This window comes from Mirounga leonina, unplaced genomic scaffold, assembly GCF_011800145.1.
Source record: "Mirounga leonina isolate KUSES-001 unplaced genomic scaffold, KU_Mleo_1.0 Mir_176, whole genome shotgun sequence".
In the NCBI taxonomy this organism is placed as follows: domain Eukaryota; kingdom Metazoa; phylum Chordata; class Mammalia; order Carnivora; family Phocidae; genus Mirounga; species Mirounga leonina.
In genome coordinates, this window is record NW_023270454.1 from 45,600,403 (window position 1) to 45,618,010 (window position 17,608).

The following is a 17,608-nucleotide window of genomic DNA, read 5'->3' on the forward strand; positions in this document are numbered from 1 at the left end:
AGTCAGCCTTCATTAGTCATAATCTTGTGCATCAGAGCTCTAATTTAGGGGTAGGAAACACCAACAAAGGAAGTTGTGTAATAATGGCAGATAACATCAACAGAACTTTGCCTAGCTTGAGGCATATGTGCTGATGCCTGGCTTTCCATTCAGAATACTTCCCAGCAAGGGCCTCTACATTTACCACTTACATTTATTTTGGTTTCCAGAGTTATTCGAGATATATAGTTTACAAGAAGATATAAAGGGCAATGTGTGTGTGAGTGTGTGTGTGTGTGTGTGTACGGGGGTGGGGGCGGGGGGATGACATTATATTAATATTATTAAAGCTAGTAAAGTCCCTGAGTAGGTGGAAGAAAAGGGAAGCTCAGAAGAAACACTTTCAGAGTACTGGGCTTGCAAGCAGAAAGCTGTATTTGCCTCTGCCATTTGCCAGCTCTATGGACTTGAGCAAGCCACTTAAATTCTCTGAATGTACAAAGAAAACCAAACAGCCTTTCTCATTAAAGAGGTCAGCATAATAGGAAAGACAGATATATTACTAGCTGTAATACAATGTAATTTGTGCTATATTAGTATGATGAACAAAGCACCCAGGAAGCACTGAGGTAGGAACATTTGGGCCCAATCATGATTTTCACTGCGTACTGTACAGAAAATATTTTAATGAGACCGTTACAGGCCCGTGGTGTCAAACTGCTCAGCCTATGTGGGAAAGGATTAGTCCTAGGTGCCTGGACCATTTCAGGGTCCAGACAACTTGAGGAAAGTTTTAGGAGATGAAGAGGGAAAGGAAGAAGGGGGCCAATATGGGACTAGGCTAACAAGGCTACATTATCCTGTGAGAAGAATGGAGCTATTTATAAGTAGAGCCATTCATTCATTCACTGAAACTTATGATTCAGGCACCATGATGGATATCTGGTGGAGACAAAAAGTACTTCCAGACAGAGTACCAACTTAGAAGGAACTCTCAGTGTGGGTGGCAGAATGGTTTGAAAGATGGACGAGTAAGCAGGCAGTTACAGAGTAGCAGTGAGTATCATGAAAGATTGATGCACAGGAACACAGAGGAAGAGAGACAGAATATTTAACTTGGCCTGGGATGGTAAGCAAAGATTTCCTGGGAAGGTGGGTAAGTTGAGTCCCATTGGAGAAGTACAAGGAAGGGGGAAAATAAGAGGGAAGGGAAGGAAGACTAAGGAAGGGAAGGAATTTGGGGCATAAAAAAATTGTGTGTATAGAGCAAAGAGACATGGAAATGAGGTTCCATCTTTAGATTTTTCATAGAGCTTTGTGGAAATATTATCTTTCTAACTCACCTCAGTGTTGTGGAAAACAGAGCCACAGGCCTCTGTTACATGGTGAGGAGTGCCAGGAAAGAAAAGATTCAAATAGAGCAATAAGCAGCAATCCTTCCTGAGTTACAGAGAGACACCCTCAGAATTCAGACAGCATGTTGTTATGTCCAGGATTTTTCATTGCTTAGCATCAGGACAGTTGACATTAATTTGTTAGATTAGGTTCTGATGATGTTTGCTTCTTTCGGTTGCTTTACTGGTCAGGAAATAATTTTATTATTCTCATCAAATTAAATGTAATTTGAGAAACTAAGAGATAAGAAGTTGAGGAAGGGGCTCAAGAGAGCTGACACTGAAGGAAAGAGATGACTGTGAAGAGAAGGGGATTGGGCTGGCAGCTGAAAGGTAGGCAGACGTGTTTACCTATTACAATGCAGTCTCTCTCTCCACACAGATGAAAACTCCATTTTTTAAAAATAAATGAAGGTACTCAAAGAAGCCTTTGATTCATATTTCATAGTTAATTATGAAAAATGTGTTTTATTTGCAACATCTATTCCTCTCAATATTATCTTCTGTTTTTCAAAATTCTCTACTCTCTGTATTTTTAAAAATAACTTCATACTTTTTTCTTTTAGAGTTATAATTACTTTGAGGAAAGCATATATGATTTGTAAAACAAGTACCATTACAACGGAGAGAAGCTTCTAAATCTATAAATCACTGTTATTGACAGTAAAAAAATGTGTTTTAACTACTAAAGCAATTGCAAAAGGTATTTGTTTATGATTGAGCCTTAAACAAAAATGAAAGTTCAATTGCCTAGATTAAAGAACTGAAAATTACATGTGTGTGTATGTATTATCCAAATTCCTTATTGAAGATCTTAAAATATTAAATAGTGATATTTCTATGGCAGATGATGGTAAATGTATAAATCCATCCCAATAAAATTCATACCCACTAACATTTATACATACTCTATTTTTTCTTCCTTTGCTTTATATATGAAGATTAAATATTTTTGAATAATATATTTCAGAGTCCTCTTTAAGATAAAAAATAAAACTTTTAGTTATTGCCCCAGTTTTAATAGTTTTAGGAAGTTGAAGATAGTTTGTGCTTTCCTATATAAGTACACAGTTAATTTAACAATAAAAATGTATTCGCTGTAATAATTTATCTATGGATGGGCGCCTGGGTGGCTCAGATGGTTAAGCGTCTGCCTTCGGCTCAGGTCATGATCCCAGGGTCCTGGGATCGAGTCCCGCATCGGGCTCTCTGCTCCTTGGGAGCCTGCTTCTCCCTCTGCCTCTCTCTCTCTCTGTCTCTCATGAATAAATAAATAAAAAAAATATTTTAAAAAAATAAAAAAATAATTTATCTATGGATCTGTAAAATGGGAGAAAATGTTACCTTTTTAAAAATAAGGGCTCTGTGATTTCATGATTTAGTGAGAGGGCTACTTCTCTGGATAAGACTTTCGGAAGCCACAGGACAAATACTGTCAGCATGTATAAGCAACAGAAAGGAAGTGATACAGCAATTCATGGCAAATGCCTTCATTGTAATTATCACAACGTAATTAAATGTATCTAAATATTCTGGCTATAATGGGAAAAAGTCTATCATTTGTTTACTTAATTTTAGAAAAGGAACTGTGACCAAGACTTGGAAAAATTGAAATGAGAAGTTTAAAAAAACCCCAAAACTTTAAAATCTTTAGGAGTTGGAAGCTTCTTAAAAACACCGTATTGGAAATCTAAGAGAAATGGGTGACACATATTAAGAAGTCTGAGCTTTTTAATAAAATGCCTTTTCTGGCTAAGTTGTAAAGTGAAAGACACTCTTTGTAGAAAAAAAAAAAAAAGGTTATGATGGATCAGCTAATTGAGGATAGGAGAGACCACAAAATGTGACAGAACATATAAATCAGAAACAAAGCAATCTGTATTTCCTTAGATTTCGTGTGCTTATTTTTGTGGAGGATACAAAAAATGTAGAAGGCACATCCCCTGAGCTAAGGGAATCTATTATCTACTTGGGAAAATAAAATATACAATGGAAAATACTGAAGAATAACATGAGGTAATAGGGGTTTAAGAACATGATAGCAATATTTAACTTATAGCTGCTAAAAGAAAGATGGCTGCTCACAGGGGCATCATATGGACTTCTTGGAAGAGGCAGGATTTAAGGATAGATTTTATGTGAAGCATTTGGATTGATGAAAAGGAAAGGAAGTAACATTTGAATGTCAGGATCAGAAAATAAATCAAAGGGGGAAAAAAAAAGAGAGAGGCAAACCAAGAAACAGATGCTTACCTATAGAGAACAAACCCATGATTACCAGAGGGGAGGAGGGAGGAAGGATGGGTGAAATAGGTGATGGGGATTAAGGAGTGTACTTGTCATGATGAGCACAGGGTGATGTATTTAAGGTTGAATCACCCTATTGTATACCCGAAACTAATATTACACTGTGAAGTAACTGGAATTTAAATAGAAACTTTAAAAAAGGAAATAAAGAATTTACAACCAAATAAAGAAAGATGAAAACATGCCCAAAACAGGACATTATATTGAAAATCAGCAGATCAGTAGTCAATTCATGACCACATGTTGAGTGTATTATGTGCCCAGCTCATTGCTAGCAACAGTGGAGAAATATAGGAACAATTTGTGCATTTAAGAGGTTCAGTTTCTTGTGTAAGAGATGAGAATGATCTGCGAAGATATTTTGTGTCATCTTACAATATAATATAAACTTGGGCTGTATGTTAATTTGTGTGGCACAACCCTACATTTTTTTAAATTAATTTATTTTTTATTATGTTATGTTAGTCACCATATAGTACATCATTAGTTTTTGATGTAGTGTTCCATGATTCGTTGTTCGCATATAACACCCAGTGCTCCATGCAATATGTGCCCTACTTAATACCCATCATTTAAAAGAGTTTAGGAGATGGAGAAAGAATCAGAGTAGGAGCCAATGGCTTTAGAAAGGAAATGTGATGACTTGAGCTTTGAAAGATGGCTAGAGTTTGAATAGCAGTGAGGACATTTCCTGAAATTAGGTAAATTCGTTATTTTGCAGCTCTTCTTAAGAGAGATTGCATATATGGTATATGTGAATTCAATTCTGTTTGAATAGATGACTTCTTTTTGACAAGCTGATGCTAAGTTTGTGTGTCCTGAGGTAATTGTATTTGTCTTTTATTTTCCTTCTAATCATAATAGATGATGCTAATTGCCTGTTTGACCCTTGTGACAAGGGTATTTCTAAAATGTAAGGCTTACTTATATTGTTGAGTTCAGCATGAGAGAAATCATTGACTATAATAAACATTGGGTCCTTTTTCTAATATGTAAGTATTAAAACTTTTTAAGTAAAAAAAAAACTTGTTTAGGATAATTTACTTTACTATTATCTATTATTATTAATATTATTATTGTCATCATCATCATCATTATAACCTTAAAAATGTGTTTTCTGAGCTGAGACAGGAGGGGATTTGGGGATTTAAATACTCTTTAAATAGATATTCAGTTGGCCCTTCTGTTTTTATCTCTACCTTCACACCCATTTTCAGAAATACTACCAATTCTTAAATGTTTGGGGTCTTCTCCAGGATAACTAGGCTTCTTCTCATCTAATTCTTGTAGATAATAACAATTTTCCTAGGAATTCTTTTTTTTTAGAAGATTTTATTTATTTATTTGAGAGAGTGAGACAGAGATAGCAAGAGAGAGCATGAGCGGGGAGGAGAGGGAGAAGCAGGCTCCCTGCTGAGCAGGGAGCCCAACACGGGGCTCAATCCCAGGACCCTAGGATTATGACTTGAGCTGAAGGCAGACGCCTAACTGACTGAGCCACCCAGGGGCCCCAGAACTCATCTTTTATATGCAAAGCAAGCAATCCCAAGTCTATAGCTCCATCCACCTTCTTATCAAATGCTCACACACCAAGACCAATATTTGCCCTGCCCTAAATCAACCCAGAGCCTCTGAGGAAGTAATTAAGGTGAAATGAAGCCACAAGGTAGAGACCTGATCGAATAGAATTTGTGTCCTTGTAAGAAGACACCCCAGAGTGTTTGATCCCTCTCTCTCCATGCACAAGAATGAAGGAAGCCATGTGAGAACATGGAAGGCAGTTGTCTGCAAGCCAGGAAGAAAGCTCTTATCAGGAACTGTATTGGCTGGTAGCTTCGCAGCCTCCATAATTGTGAGAAATAAATTCCTAATCTTTAAGCTAAAAAAAGTGTTTTCAGTAAAATTTGACTGTAAGATTTAGGCAATGTGAGCAGAAATTAATGAATATTTTCAACAAAATCTAAGAAAACAATGCATTTATTCAGTTTCAAAAGCATGGAATACCTATTTGTGTTTATAGTACCCCAGGAGATGCTGTCTGAGAGAAAGTGGGATTGGGGTCACTGAAATCATAGATGATAAAGTTATTGATAAAGTTATTGACTAAGCTAACATTCCATTCCTAAGAAATTCTCAGATCCTCGGAAGTGTTTGGTCTTCTAGCACAAGGCAGTGAAAAAAAGAAATACATTACATTTGGATACCCTGTAACACATCCTGAGGCACCTCTGATTTCATTCATTCTAGGGCAAAATGAACATATTTCATGACCAGGGTTAAAATTGCTTGTGCTAGGTTGAAAATTATGGAAAGAAATCGTAACCTTCCCCTCCAACTCGAGGTAGAGCTGGAGCAGGGGCCAGGGTGGTGGGATGGCTGGGTTTATTATGAGTGATGGTGAAAGGCTGTTTCTCTCCCTTCATCACCGCTTGATTGGCTAGGAGTGCTGGACAATGACTGAATTTCTTTCTGAATCAGCGACCTCAACTTGGAAAGTGCTATGATCCTTTGTTCTCCCAGCTGTTGACAAACTGCTAAATATTATGGGGCATTGATAAAATGTTATATAAATAACCATAACATTACTTTAGATAACAATCAGTTACAAAGCATCCAAGAGACCTTCGTATTCTGTTTATAGATATATTTAGGATCCATAATTGAAAAAATGTAGACTTTGGGATTGGAAAGATCAGGAGCCAAATTCCCAATCCACCACTTGATCTTGAGTTAGTGGTTTGGCCTCTCTTAGCTGAAACTTTTGGATCATTAATTGCTATTAATAAGCCTGATCTCATACGCTTGTTTAGAGAATTATATCACATAACCAGTGTGATAGTCCATCTACCTTGGTGAATGCTCAGTAATTATTAGTTCCTTTCCCTTACTCAACAAAGTATAGGTCATCAAAAATTGGAATTGTCAGCAGAAACCAGAGGTTACTGCCAACAAAATCTAGCCTAAGAATCTTATATAATAAGAATGACATATGAAAGAGATTGTATTTAACTACTTTTGCTGCTCGTTTTGATAAATCACACACTTCCACCAAAACCTTTCGATACTTCAGTGAAAGGTGAAATGTTGTAATTAAATGGGAGGAGTTGTACTTTTAGAATTAAGCATGGGTAAAGCTTGTAAGAGCACAGATGGATGAGTATTAGGAAGCCTATTTGCTAAGTGGCTCACTATTGTGAGCTTTGGGGAGATGACTTTCATAATTTTAAAGTTTGTGATTTCCCCTTCAAAGCAGGATCTTCAAGGGGAACTGAATATAACCTCTGTCTAATTCTACTCGGTATTTCATTTCTCTTTTGTTTGCAAGGTCATATTGATAATTATACTGCATCTTATTTATTAATGACTCACTATTAAGCTTAAACTTAATATCTCCAGAGGTTCTCAGGTCTCTATTTTTGCAGGTCATTGCTCTTTTTCTCTTTGCAGGATTGAGTGCTGAGAAGGTTTCAAGCTTGGGGCTTAAGGTAAATGGGTCTTGATGGTGTGATTACCCACGACACAGTTCATTACCACTAATGGAGTCACCCATGCAGCCAAAGAGAGAAAGGAGGGCCTGCAAAATAGTGAACTAATAGGCAATAAATTATTACACCAGGGGAAGGCAATCATACGTAAGGGCAGTAAGTGACCAGAGCCCAATAGAAGGGTACATACTCTTTATTTTGCTTGAAACATGTGTCTCCTTTAGGTTCTTTTTCAGAAGGACAGACCTCATTTTCAAACCAAAAAAGTTGTTTTCATTTCTTCTTTTGATCAGTGTAGATATGGCAAGAGATACAAAATAATCAAGGCAAAAATTGAATTTACTCCTCATAATGCTGTTTCCTATTGTCCTCATTTCCTTGTAGGCTTCTTCCAAGTTGAAAATTATACTTGATTCCTTACATTCAAGATTTCAGTGACACAGATTGAAAATTTACATTGTGAGGGTTAAGAATTCACTGGCTTCTCCCACATGGGGAAAAATATATCCTAACTTGCATACGTTCTTAATATGGGTTTGAGAGAGAAATTTAATTAACAACAACAAAACCCCATAAACTACAATGTCTGTGAGACCTTGGTCTCTGTCATTCAGGAATCTCTCCCTCAGAGTACTCGGAGCCCCATTCCCTTGAGCAGACAAGCTTTTCTGCCCCCAGATCCTGAGAGCTCTCTAGCAATTGTCTTCCCTGCCAGAGCTACCCTCTTTTGGACTCTAGTCCCAACAACTCCAAAGTAATCCCTTCTTGATTTTTACCTCAAGTAACAAAAAATTCTTAATGAACCTCTTCTGATTCATAAAAAAGAGAGCTTCCCTGTTGCTCCAGAGCTCAGCTGAGATGCCGAAGCCCCTATCCATCCCTGAAATTAGAAAAACCAGTATCTTTCATCCAGGTAATTACATTTTCCAGCTTCTCACTTATGCTCAGCCAAGAGTCATCCTCACTCGTCCAAGGCAAACCACCATCCATGATGGTTCCAGTTTGAATATCTTGGGCTATATACATATCACTTTGTTGTTGTTGGGGGGTGGTAAATGGCTTGGTCAGGAATGGGACTATGTATGTCCTTTTGCATTTTTGTTTAATACTTTGAATATATATATTTTAGAACTTTTTATTTTAAAATGGTTTTAGAGTTACAGAAAAGTTGTAAAAATGTACAGAAAGTTCCTATTTATCCCTTCCCCAGTTTTCCCTATTGTTAATATTTTACATTACTGCGGTACATTTGTCACAACTAAAGGGCCAAAATTAATATATTATTATTATTAACTTTACTCCATACTTTATTTGAATTTGACTAATTTTTCCCTAATGTTTGTTTTCTATTTCAGATGCACTTTATATTTAGTTGTCATGCCTCCCTAGCTTTCTGTGACAGTTTCTCTGACTTCTCTGTTTGTGAGGACCTAGACATCTTTGAGGAGTACTTTTCAGATATTCTGTATACTGTCTATCAATTTAGATTTGTCTAAAGTTTGCCTTATGATTAGCCTAGGGTTATATGTTCTTGGAGGAGGATCGCAGAGGTGAAGCGGCATTCTCATCACGTCATATCAAGTATACATGCCATCAGCATGACTTATTGATGGTTTCACCTTGATCACCTCACTAGGAAAGTGTTGCCAGGTTTCTCCCCTGTAAGGTTACTCTTCCTCCTCTCTGCCTTTTCCATACTCTTTGGAAGAAAGTAAGTGTAGCCCATATTCAAGGTTAGGGACTTAAGCTCTACATAAATTATTCTGAATTCTTCTGTAAGAAAGATTTTTCACTCCCCCCACAATTTATTTATTTACTCAGTAATTTATTTTTATCAACATCATTATGTTTTATTCACCCTTGAGTGCCTAAGCAATGTCTGCATGTAGTGACAGCTCAATTAATAAATCTTTCCCCCCCCTTTTTTTCCAAGTTTTTATTTAAATTCCAGCTAGGTAACAGATAGTGCAATATTTGTTTCAGGTGTACGATTTAGTGATTCATCACTTACATACGATACCCAGTGCTCATCACAGCAACACAGGTTTGGAAGGAACCCAAATGTTCTCTGACAACTTCAACATTAAATCAATGCAAAAATCCTAGTCCCTCTGGTTTTTTTGGTTTTTTTTTTTTTTTTTTTTTTTACATCTATAAAAATGGGAAAGAAAAGTTTACCCTGTGGAACTGTAAGATAGTGGTTAATGCGAGTACAGGTCCTGAAACAGAAAGTGTTCTGGTAACAGTGGTTAATCTTATCTTCTAGAAATGTTTATTATCCCCTTCAGAAGTTAGTCTATGAGAACAAAATTCTCAAACATCATTGTGGGCTACATATATAATTCAGATGCTTTTCCTTTTAAGAAACTGGGAATCAAACTATAGATTAATGTTCAATTTATACTTGTAAAATACTTACATTTTTCTCTAATGGAAAAACAAATTCACTGTTTATAAGGTTCTGTTGATTTAATTTTTCCACCTTGTAAAGACTTGACCCATAGAATTTTTTGTTGTTGTTCTCCTATAGTTTGAATACTAAAAAGAGTAAAATTGTAAATAGCTTTCTTTTGGTGATATTAAAAAACCTTTTCCTCCTTATAGTAGAAAAATGAAATTATAAAGATTCAATAAAAGGGTTGTGCAGAAATAGTATTTACTGTGTTTAAACACAAGGTTTTTTGTTTGCAGGAATTCTAGTTGTAGTTTTGCAATAAATTAATGCTGAAGCTATCAGAGAATATTTGGGTTCCTTCTGACCCTGTGGTTTTTTTCATTTATTGAGGATTTATTAATTAAGCCACCACTACATGTGGGCATTGCTTTAGGTGCTCAGGATATAGCAGTGAATAAAACAGATAATGATTCCTGCTCGAATGACAATAAATAGACAACAAAAATGTTAAAAACTTGTATATCCTATATTAGGTGATGGTAAGAGCTATGGAAGAAGGCTAAGAGAAACAAGAAATGTTGTGTAGAGGAAGAGAATGTAATTTGCTCTTTTCTATTGGAAGAGTACGCTCACAGGGTGGTATTTAAGCAAAGGCTTGAAGGCAGTGAGGGACTGAGACATCCCGAACCCAGGGAGAAAAGCATTGCACATAGAAGAAGTAGCAAATGCAAAGGCTCTGAGACGGAAGAGAAAAGGAAGTATTTCAGGAACAGCCAGAAAGCTAGTATACGTGAGATGAGAGCAGACCTTTGGCTATGGGTATTTAGTATTCACGACCAAACTAAGACAGAGTTAAATTTAAAAACTCATGGTTTAAAAATAAGTCAGAGTTAAAGAGAAAACTGAAGTACGGATAGGTCATCCAGTACCTTTAACCTTCAAGACCTTTACTTATTCTGTAAATATGCCTCCTTTCCTAACAGAATAGGTATACTAGAATATCTGAGAGGGCATTCTCATTGCCTTTGCTTAGGAATGAGATTTTGCTTGATGTTGCTACTAAGATTTGATTACAGCCTTTAAGCTTTATGAAGGGTTTATAAGGGCTTTTTCTTCCGTATATTTTATTTATGTGATATCATTGGCCACAGCCTTCTTCCAATATGGTGGACAGATTGCCTTACTTTAATCAGATTAACTGAGACCAGGTCAATTCTCAATATCAGAAACAATTTTATGAATACTAATATGCTCCCAAGAAATATATTCTTCAATATTTATGAAAATAATAAAAAAAACCTGATGGTCATGACTCTTGCTTGGAGTAAATTTAATGCTTTAAGTATTTTGGTTTAAAAAAAACTTTAAATTTTTTTCTCAAACTATTCACATATGACAAGTATAAGCATCTTAGGTAAAATCAGATATGTTATCCTTTATCTCCAATTCAGGGTTCACAGAAGACTGTGTTTTCATTGGAACAGGCAGTCAGATTTCAACTGTGAGGGAATATTGTTTTGTACTTTGTGGAATCTACAGGGAGACAATGTTTAGATGGGTTATGCCTGCTGGGAGCCCTACTGTCTTCCCTGTGGATTTCAGACACCCAGAGGGGAGCCTGCTTTGTGGATAATAATCACCCTGTTTGGATTGGAACAGTATGGCCCATGTCAGTGTGTGTGTGTGTGTGTGTAATTGAATTTTAATTTAGGTCAATAGCTTTTGTTGGCTTTAGGGTAAGACGACTTCTTATGTCTTTGGAAATATTGATAATCAAATATTTTAAAATGACATTGCATTGCTGAGGCTAGGTCAGAACTAGGTCAATTTGTTTTTTTATCTAAAATATTGTTTTAAAAGATAATTCTGTCTCATGAATAGAGTTTCATATGTTTTTCAGATAATTTCTAAAAATGGAAACATAAAAAGTTAATAAATTTTGAAAAAGAGAAACAGTTGTCCTAAAGCAAATATTTTTCAGTAAAAGAGATAGTTTTTACCTTTTCCTAAAATGCAAACATTCTAGGATAGCATGTTTTTGCATGTGCTTTGCAGGCAAATTGGGTCTCTGGGGGAACAAAAAGCTCTGATTTGTAGCATTTACTGATTTCCATGTTGGAGATGCTTCCACTATGGCCAATTTCAAGCTACCAACAATTTAACAACTGGCTCACAAAATTCTGAAAATTTCGCAGTCAGCTTTAGGGAGTCCATAAGAGTAGGTTCCAGCACACCCATAAACTACTTGTTCTTTTCTCTGGAAAGATGAATATGGGACCTACGTTGGTTAATTTTAGAACTGTTCAAATTTTCTTCTTTCAACTTATTTTTATTACTCTTCTGGTTTTGGTCAGTTTTTGTTAATTTAGGAGGGAAGGGAAATATTCTTCTGCCTGTATGGGAACTGAATGAAGTAATGAAGCAGTTGTGACCTTTGGATTGTCCAACAACTTGTTACATTAATTGCCATTGGTCTAAGGGCACAGATGATATCATCTTGATATTTCCCCTAGTTCTTCTCTTGACTTCCAAGAAATTTCCTCTTTCACTAGGCTGAGACTCATAGCATTAATAGAGGACAGTTTCAATTAAACAGAAAAAAACAAACATTAACCAAATTTGGAACTCAGATGCAGTATGTTAATCCTAATATGCCATCATTTGCAAAAAGTATCTTTGACTTATTAATACTTCTTGTGGGAAATAAACTACATTAAACATACCTATCATTTATAAAATGTATTCTCCTTAGAAAGGTGTGTGTGTGTGTGTGTGTGTGTGTGTGTGTGTGTGTGTGAAAGAGAGAGAGAGAGAATTAAGAGTGTCTATCTTGGAATTAAGGAAATGTGGGTGGTAATGTTATATGAATACTTCTAAAAGCTTTGGTGTGGTGTGAATAGAACTATCCAAGGACTGCTTTTGTTGAAACTCTTATGTCACAACATTTGTGGGTAATGTGTGGACTCCAAACTTTTCTGCTATCTCCTATCATAAAATGAGCTTTGGAAAAATTTTCCTGTTCTTACCTGTCTTTAAAAATGTCTTGTACTCTTTTGATTTAAATCGCTAAACAAAGCTGATGCTCTAACTTAGAAGCTCATGAAAGCTCTGACACCACCTTGATTGTATTATCATCTGAACCAGAACCACACAATTATATGCCAAGAATTGGCATTATTACTTTTAAGGTAAGAACAACAGATGAAGAATTTACACTGGAAAATCTGTATCCCCTCCCTCTTTTTTATAGTAATTGGATTTTTGTGTGATATGTTTTAAATTCCAAGATTTTTTACTACCTCTCTGTCTCTATCTTTATTTTTTAATATCTATCTCTCTATCTCTATTGATTGAACAATTAGTCAATTGATCTATTATAGTATTTAAGGTAAATGAAAAAAACAGAATTATAAATTGAAAGTCCAAAGCATAGAAACAATATTGTCGTTCTTTTTTGGGGGGAGGTTCCTTTTTTTTAAATTTAAATTCAATTAACATATAGTGTATGATTAGTTTCAGAGGTAGAGTTCAGTGATTCATCATTTGCATAGAACACCCAGTGCTCATTACATCACCTGCCCTCCTTCATGCCCATCACCCAGTTACCCCATCCCCCCTTGCCTCCACAAACCCTCAGTTTCTTTCCAGTGCTTAAGACTCTCTTATGGTTTGTCTCACTCTCTGATTTCATTGTTTTATTCTTCCCAGGTTTGTTTTTTACTAACCAGAATCATGCTGTATGTATTGTTCTTTGATGTGCTTGTTGGAGATGTTCTCAGCCTAGAATACTCCTTTTAACCATTCTATATTCCATAGATATAGCATTACTGTTTGGGTTGCTTCATTCTGCTGTATAATTATGCCTACTTTTGTGCACATACTTGAGCACAGGGGCTGGAATTTGAAGGGAATAGTGCCAGTTTGAGCCCCTGGCAATTTGAGGTGAAGGCGTGTTGACTTGGCATTGAGCAGGTGGCAGGCTGTGCATGCTGACTTGGGCAGGAGGGGGGCTGGACTGGGAATTTGGGACCCATGGACTGATGGCATCATGTGTGACAGGGACATGGCTGGTCTTGCTTTTAACTTTTGTTTTTCTGGGAAACTCTATCTCTCCTTCTATTCTAAATGAAAGGCTTGCTGGATAAAGTATTCTTGGCTGTAGATTTTTTCTTCTTAGCAGTTGGAATTGATCATGCTGCTCCCTCTGGCCTGCGGAGTTTCTGCTGAAAGACCTATTGATAGCTGTATGGGGCTTCCCTTGTATGTCACTGCTTTCCTTTCTCTTGCTGCTTTTAGAATTCTCTATCACTACTTTTGGTCATCTTATTTACCTGATGTCTTGGTGCAGACCTCTTTGGGTTGGTTTTGTTGGGGCCTCTCTGTGCCTTCTGGATCTGGATTTCTCTTTCCTTCCCCAGATTCAGGAAGTTTTTAGCTATTATTTCTTCAGACAAATCTTCTGCCCCCTTTTCTTGCTCTTCTCCTTCTGGGTTTCCTATCATGCGACTGTTATACTTGACAGTGTCGTCGCTGAGTTCCCTGGGTCTGTTCTCATTTTGCGTATTTTTTTCCCCTCTCATCTGCTCAGCTTGATTACTTTCCATTACTCGGTCCTCTAGGTGGCTGATCCATTCTTCTACTTCCTCTTGTTTGCTATTTATTCCAGGAGGTCTTTTGTTGGGGTTAATGTAGAGCATGAAATCAGCCATAATACCTGGCTTGCTAAAATGTAACACGGAGGCCGCTGAGGGCAAGGGAAGGTTTCAGAGAAGGGCGTGGACCTTTGGAATGCCGGGGGCCCGTGTGACCACTCTGCCGTTGGAATGCCGAGGGGAGTTGCCTTCCCCGAAGCTTTCTCAGTCCAAACAGGCACCCTGGGATCTAAGAGATGTGTGCATTGTCCTTTAGGCTATGTGTAGCAGAACACGCAGATTAGCATATTGTATCTTTCCCATAGACAGATCCTCCCAGTTTCAGTCAGACCCCTTTTCACACATTACATGCTTGAGACACAGTGATAAGGATTTGTGATTATCCTGAAGGACCAATAAAAGCAGGAGCAAAGAAGAGCAAAGACCCCCTTGCCTTCTCTTCTCTTTCACAGTAAAGTTTGGAGTAATCTTTCATCCGTTGGTGCAGGGATTCCCGGCAAGTGGTGACCCTGATGTGATCCTCTTGCAATGGACACCGTACAGACCGCCCCCCCCACCCCAAAGCGAAAAGTCTGCACACAGTAAGTTGGCATTGGCTCACGGCTGAGTTTGGGGAAGTTTCAGACTTGGGTGTTTTTACAGAATTAAAAGTTCTCTAAGAACTGCAGATAGGGGGCAAAGCCTCTCTCTCAAACAGAGACAATATGTTAAGGTTTTAAAGCAACTTTTTTTTTTTTTTTTAAAGATTTTATTTATTTATTTGACAGAGAGAGACACAGTGAGAGAGGGAACACAAGCAGGGGGAGTGGGAGAGGGAGAAGCAGGCTCCCTGCAGAGCAGGGAGCCCGATGCGGACTCGATCCCAGGACCCTGGGATCATGACCTGAGCCGAAGGCAGTCGCTTAACCAACTGAGCCACCCAGGCGCCCGGTTTTAAAGCAACTTTTAAAGGCTAACAGTGCTACTATAAATGAGAAACGCTCCTTAAGGTGAGTGGGGCTTCTGTAACGGAGGACCAACTTCACGGTTTGTTAGAGGTCGTTATTGAACAGAACCCGTGGTTCCCTGACTGAGGAACTTTAGATTTAGAAGTATGGGAAAGAATTGGAAAGAACTTGAAATGTTGCCATAAACAAGGTAAAAAGGTGTCCCTTGCTTCGCTTACTATGTGGGGTCTAGTCAGGTCGGCCCTGGCCCCTTTACATACTGATGACGCCTCAAACATCTTTAAAGAAAAAGAAGGGGAACCTCTGACTCCTTCAGCTCCCCAGATTAGCTCTTTAACTCCTCAAGTTAGATCCAACAAAGGGGAAGAACTCCCTCCTCCCCCCCAACTAGGAACTTCCACCACCTTCTCCCCCTTTCACCCCTCACTTAGTCGATCCTTACTGGGGGCTACAACTGGCAAGCAATACTTAGAGGGGACCGTTTCCTAGGGAAGTTGGCTGTAAAGACTATATGTGTTGGAATGTTGCTTAGACCATGATAGATTTCTATCTTTACTGTTTTCCGTCAATGTCCTCTACTAACTGCTTAATCTACAAACTTGGAAAATGTCCCCATGTAAAACTTCTAGTGTTTTTCCGTGGGTTAAAAATGGCATGACCTTCAAAGCAAGATAAAATAAGGCATGACCTTCACAGCACAACCTTCAAGCACCGGCACCGATCATAGTCTAGAATGCAATGGGAACACAGAGAGGAGGGCAGGCCTCCCTCCTGCAAGAACCTGTATCGGTGGTGGTCATAGCGATTTTGGTCCGGGGTCGCTTTGACACGAGGAATCTCTGACATCCTCGTGGGGTGCCACCCAGGAGTCAGGGGAATTTTCTAGGTAAAGAACCTTCTCTTTTGTTCAGTTTCCAAGGACTCGCCCTTGGGGTGCCTTTTAACCCACTGGAAACAATCCAGATTGCAAAATTTAGGAAAGGATTGATCTCCTGTAACACTGCATGGCCTCAGTGGGATCTATCAGTTAGATCTCTTCAGTAGGAAAAGGCAAATGGACCTAAGGTACCTTCATTGCTCGTACCTAGGCCTTCATTGCTCTATACCAGCACCCAAACGGCCTCTTGAAGAACATATTTGGCTAGTGAACTCCCTCCTGACATATTGGATGATAATTATCTAAATAGGTCTCCTCCGAGTAAACCCAGGTTACTGGAGGAAACACAGGCCATCCCAGACAAAGGGGACTCTTGTCTCTCTCACTCTTCTTAATAGATGTGGGAGCTTCTCCCTTACACATTTCCCAGGTTAATAGCTATAATTGGAACCAACTGTGGTTATTCTGCCTCGGGACAGGGACTATTCCCAAGCAGCTGCCAAAACTCCCTTTGTTTTGTCTTCTTGGCCTGACATAAGACTACCTATTCCCCCTTGTTGGCGGGAAAACACCTCTGTTTTCCTCTGTTGGAGCTCATGAACTCTAGAACTGGGAACCCTTTCTCTGCCTTTTGGCAACACTTTGCCTCTTCTGTTTTCCCCTCCTCCTTCTCTTTCTGCACCACTTTGGGTGTGGCCTGCATAACTGGCTTCTAGACCATTCTCAGTGCCTCATGGCTTCTCCTACCCCCACCATCCCAAGGAGCAAGAAGAGCACCCCCTGGACCTAACACCACCCACTCTGGAATTCCCCACCAGTGTCTCAGGTAAAAATTGACAATGGGGAGGATCCAGGTAGAACATAATTAGGTACTTAAACTACATTAAGTTTGCCAGTTTAAGATAAACATGTCAGGTTATCAGCATTAAATGTAAAACTTTTATTCTATCGAGGCTTACTAAAGGTCAAATAAGCTCATGTTATCTCTGTTGCAGTTTGTTAGCAAAAAAGATGATTCAAAAATTTGCCATGTAAAGAATTCTGGTGTAACAGTTTACAGTTGGTTACTGCTTAGTCTTCACTGGAGACTAAGATTTCTAAGAGTGCAAAATTCGGCAACTCAGTATGTAGGAAAGTAGGAGATATGTAAGAGAGATATAAGGAATGGAAATACATTTTTGTTGAAGGTAAAAGAAGGTAATTTTGTCCTAAATGAGATTGGATGTTTGGAGAGAAATGGCTTGGGACAAAATCTGAATGCTAAAGAAAATTGTAAAAAGTTTGTGAAGGAATCTTTGGAAAGGAATTTTAGTTGTGGTCAGGACAGACTAAGATTAAAATGAAGAGATTTTAAAGGTATAGTAGTATAAGATTGGAATTCTCTCTCTATTCAGAAGATAAAAGTTTTCTTGAATCATTGGTCTGCTCTTGATAAGAAAATGTAAACAAAGGTTTTTTTCTCTTTGCCTGTCCAGAAAACCAGTTTCTATGTTTTGCCTCTATCAAGTCTTTGACGATCCCTAATCCTATTTAGGCATGTGCTTTAAACCTTTCTAAGGTTTTAACAAACTT

General features: G+C 38.0%; 1 long non-coding RNA gene across 1 annotated transcript in view; it reads left to right on the top strand.

Moving 5' to 3' along the window:
• The window catches only part of LOC118022319, an 80,451-nt gene extending 65,673 nt beyond the window's left edge, over positions 1 to 14,778 (top strand). The window contains exons 2-3 of the long non-coding RNA XR_004682470.1: positions 7,128 to 7,165; positions 14,700 to 14,778. This is a non-coding gene — a long non-coding RNA (uncharacterized LOC118022319). The remainder of the gene's footprint in view (positions 1 to 7,127; positions 7,166 to 14,699) is intronic.
• Positions 14,779 to 17,608: the final 2,830 nt, after the last annotated feature.